The 5,000-nt window shown below is 32.4% G+C and overlaps 1 protein-coding gene and 1 long non-coding RNA gene across 6 annotated transcripts in view; one reads left to right on the top strand and one right to left on the bottom strand.

Moving 5' to 3' along the window:
- LOC124424670 overlaps positions 1 to 5,000 on the bottom strand; it is a 188,750-nt gene that overhangs the window by 108,192 nt on the left and 75,558 nt on the right. The window lies entirely within an intron of this gene.
- The window catches only part of LOC124424596 (disintegrin and metalloproteinase domain-containing protein 10-like), a 156,144-nt gene that overhangs the window by 77,534 nt on the left and 73,610 nt on the right, over positions 1 to 5,000 (top strand). The window lies entirely within an intron of this gene.

Genomic DNA, 5,000 nt, shown 5'->3' with positions numbered 1-5,000 from the left:
GAAAAAGGAAAAGAAAAAAAGAAAAGAAAAAGAATAAGAATAAACTATGATATTAATTTTGTACAAATTAAATTAATCCAAAATTAATTTAAATTTTATTAGATAAGAATCGAAATAATTTTTAAGATTAAAAATACAAAAAGGATTATAGAAGAATAATAATGAATAATATATTTTTATGGAATGATTATGGTTATATTAATCAATCATTCGAAGAATACGACTCTCTCTCTCTCTCTCTCTCTCTCTCTCTTTCTCTCTATCTCTCGAAGAACAATACAATATTCATAAGATTCGTTTTATTTATCGAGACCCTATTCAACCTGATGAAACTCAAACTGAAATTGTAGCCATGAGAGCAAAACCGCGTTTATCTATGCGAACGGGCCAATTAAACGAATCTATGACGATGCAACAGCAACACCCGACAAACCTCTGAACTCTTACCATAAAATCTGTAATATTCGTGCATTTCCAGAATAACAATTATCGTGGTCTATACCGACAACAGCTTTCTCAATTATATCCTATCTTCGTAATGCTATCCGTTATATCCGTAAGAAAAAAAGAAAGAAAATTTAAACGACATTAAAAATGAAATATAAATCTACGAATCATATACATAATATATAAATATATATATATATATATATATATATATATATAATTATTAATATAGATAAATCTATGAATTACGATAAAAGCAGAATAATAATAAACAATTAAATTATTTAAAGCTATTATACTAATATTATTCGTATGGAATAAAGCTCGTTTATTATTTAATTAAATTTATATCCCATTACCGGGCTTATCAAGATATATTTAATAAATAATTGATAACATTGATAACGTTCAAATCAATTAAATAAAATCATATTAAATATAAGATTGTTATATTTGTTTTGTTGACAAACAATGAAATCTAATGAATTTATCTTTAAGATAAACGATAAAAAGAGGAAGAGAGAGAGAGAGAGAGAGAGAGAGAGAGAGAGAGAGAGAGAGAGAGATGAAAAAACGAATGGAATAAGAAAATATAAAGGAAAAGAAAGAAAAAAATCGGAGGGAAGAAACGAAGCAAAGAATAAAATAAAATGAAAAATATGAATGAATGAATTAAAAAAGAAAAAAGAAAACAAAAAAAAAAGAAAAAAAGAAAGAAGAAATAAATAAACAGATAAATAAATAAATAAATAAATAAAAACGAATAAGAGGTGTTGGGAAAATGTACGTAGATAAATAACTTTGAGAAGGACGGGAAGGATTCGATACCGATTGCAAAAGTTACCCGAACTGACGTGGATTTATTGGTAAAGTTGCGATTGTATGTATAAGAGGGGAAAATGTGCACGTTTACGCGCGGGCACAAGAGGACAGTTCAACCCTCTTTGGTTGCGCTCCACCAACGGCAACTGTCGCTAGACTCCTATCACACCCTAAGGAGGGTGAGAAGAATTCCATCGGAGAGGTAAAAGCGTGTGTCTCTTTTCTTCGAAGAAGTTAACGTTTAGACTCGTAATAGAAAGAGAGAGAGAGAGAGAGAGAGAGAGAGAGAGAGAGAGAGAGAGAGAATGCAAGAATTTCCAATCTGCAATTTGGAGTTCTACTTTGAGATGCGAACTTCTCTCTTTCTCTCTCTCTCTCTCTCTTTCTTTCTCACTCTCTTTCTCTCTCTCTCTCTTCCTTCCCTCCTTTACTCAACCGCTATCAGCAAAGTCAACGAATCCCTCTCTTTCTTACCTTAAGCAGCAAGTAACCACCCCCTAAGCGTCGCCTACATGCGAAGACAACTCGAGAATAATGGGACTTCGCGGAAGGATATCGTCGATTTCTATGCCAACTAAATCTCGATTCTTACCTATCGAATCTCACTCCTTTCGATTCGATTCTCTTTTACGATACTCGTCTTGAAATACCTCGAGAATATCCTCTTCTTCTTCTTCTTTTTTTTTTCTTTCTATTTTTTTGTTCCTTTTCCACCACCACCCGCCCCCCCCTTTCTTCTTCTTCTTCTTCTTTCTCCTTTTTTAACATTTTAAAATCAATTTCGAAGAGAAAATATACTCTACAAATGATCCCTTGACTCCTTTCGTTTAGTATTAAAAAGATATTATTAAAGTTGAACGCTGAATGGAGAAAGAAATTTTTTTCGTACATTCAACTTTATGTTTATTCATCATTATTTTTTTCATTACCTTCAAAGCAAACGTTATACACACACACACACACACACACACACACACATATATATATATATATATATAAATTATGTATACATACTTATATATAAATTTATATTGGAATATAGGAGCAATTAAAAATCCGGCATCCCAAATATAAATTTTTTTATTCCTTTCTCCTATTCGCAATAACTTCCTTGCGATTAAAAAAAAAAAAAAATAAAAAAAATAAAAAAGAAACAATAAAAAAAAAAATAGAAAAAGTTACATGCATATATATATATATATATATATATATATATAATGAATATAAGGATGAACATGAAGCGCTTTTATCGGCGCTAATTTTCAGATCGTCAGTGGCGAAGTTTTTATTAAAAAAAAAAAAATGCGACGGCGGGCTTATACCCTACGCGTGTATCAGAGTACTCGTTAAGTAAAAAGTTAATCACTTTCATTCTTCTTGGTTATGTTAAAGATAGAAAAGAAGAGAGGGGTTGTTGTTAAACTCGTTCGAAACTCTTTTGCGAGCTTTATTCATTGCCCCGGTGGTAAAGCTTTACGCACATTATCTTTTTGTACTTTCTGAGACGAAGGTCTTACTAACACTAGTAAATACACATATACACACATACACATATATATATATATATATATATATATATATATATATATACGTACACATCAACACAACATCAACAGTCAAGTCTTCTTTGCTAAATTAATAATCGAAATAATAACCAGTTTTCGTGCTTTTCATCTTAACCACCACCAGCATCAGCTCTCCTCTATTTTAACTCTCGCCGACCATATTTTAATTTTGTATTTCTTTTCTTTTCTGTTTCTTTTTTTTTTTTTTTTGTTCCTTCCCTTTTCTTTCCTCTTTAACGTTTCTTTCCCTTGAAAGACACATTTCTTTCCGGTATAACGAAGCTCTTATAACTTTTTCCTCAAATTTAATCATCCAAATACATCGACCTTTTTGATTATACAAATATTCAACGTTTATATTACATTTTCTTACTCGAAAATATATAATATGAAAACGACGATTAAAATTAATTCGCATTCGATAAAGATACTATCTCGAAATATTTCTCAAGAACATAATTGTAAATAAGATTAAAACGAGGTATAATATATTACCTCAAAGTATAGTTTTATCATTAAGATAATTATATCTAAACGATAATTATTACTACGATATCATAATTATTGAAAGATAAACGTAACATTAAACGTATTCAATTAATATTTACATTCATAATTATTCAGAATATTAAATAAGATTTAATGAGTATTATTGAAATCTTTATTATTTTCGTATAAACAAATTCGATATATAATTATCGAATTATTTATCCACGAGAAAAAAAATGAAATGTCCATAATGTCAAATCTTAATGATTCGAGGAAAAAAAAAAGAAAAAAAAGAAAAAAAAGAAAAAAGAAAGAAAATGAAAAACATAAATAAACGTATACAAAGTATATAATTATAATATCACGATCGAATCGAGTCATCTTCCTTATTACAAGTTACATCTCCTTCGTCCTTAAATATTCCTCCAACTTCAAACTCGAAAATCATTTCCCTGAGAATATCAAGAGGAAATTAATTGGATTATTTTCATCATCGTCCTCTCTCTCTCTCTCTCTCTCTCTCTCTCTCTCTGTCTCACTCTCTCTCATTTTCTCACACAAACACATCGAACTATATGCGAAGAGATGTGATAAACACGTCCAATGTATCAATCGACGATCAGCAACACGCCGAAGGCTTCGTGAGCACTTCACCGTTCGCTTAGGAAAATAATAATCGAGCGTGTACGCGCATCGTAAACATTATACGACAACCATGGAGCTTGGCTCCGACAACGATGACAATAGATCGAACGGGACGGCGAAGAGAATGAGGGAGGATGAGGAAACAACAAAATGAACGAGAGAGAGAAAGATAGACAGATAGATAGATATATAGACATAGAGAGAGAGAGAGAGAGAGAGAGAGAGAGTCTACGGTTAATAACGTGGGATGGCTAACAGTGAGTGTGACACTACTCTTCCTATCTCTCTCCCTCTCTCCCTACCTCTCTCTCTCTCTCTCTCTCTTACTCTATACATGTCTCGCTTTCCCTGTCTCTCTGTATCTATGTACTTTCTCTCCTCAAAGAACCATCCCCTATCCAATGTTAGAATGTGTGAGTGCATCATAGTGAGAAGGAACCCTTTATCGAACAGCACCAGAGGCGGCAATATCGGGCCACGATAAATTTCCTTATACCTGTGAGAAATTCTCCAGGTGCTCTCTCGCTCTCTCATGGGTAAAACGGTAAGAAGAAGAAGAAGAAGATGAAGAAGAAGAAGAGAAGATGGGAGAAATAGAGAGAAAGAGAGAGAGAGAGAGAGAGAGAGAGAGAAAGAGAGAGGGCTCGGTTAAACGCGGATGAACGTGGATCGTCGCGAACCTTATAAATTTCATGAAGTGAGTCCACGGGGGGGAGGAGGATGGTGGTAGTGGTGGTGGTGAAAAGTGGGTGGTTGATAGGAAAGGAAGGTGAACCTCTAACAGGCCGTTCTAAACTCAGAGTTTTAAGCCACGAGAGAGGCTGCTATGTTATTACCAACTTGAATATGGTTCGTACGAGAAAAAATTGTGCAGTTTATTTTCTCTCTTTTCTCGAGTTATATCGAAAACCATCGATAAAGGATATGACGTTATTTTTTTTTTTTTTCATTTCTTTTTTCTTTCTTCTTTTTTTCTTCTTTTTTTTTTTTCTTTACTCCCTTATTCATTATTTATTTCTTGTCTTTCTTTTT

Source organism: Vespa crabro, chromosome 1 (genome assembly GCF_910589235.1).
Source record: "Vespa crabro chromosome 1, iyVesCrab1.2, whole genome shotgun sequence".
NCBI lineage: Eukaryota > Metazoa > Arthropoda > Insecta > Hymenoptera > Vespidae > Vespa > Vespa crabro.
The sequence above is the reverse complement of the archived record's forward strand: the minus strand, read 5'-3'. Positions and strand labels throughout refer to the sequence as shown.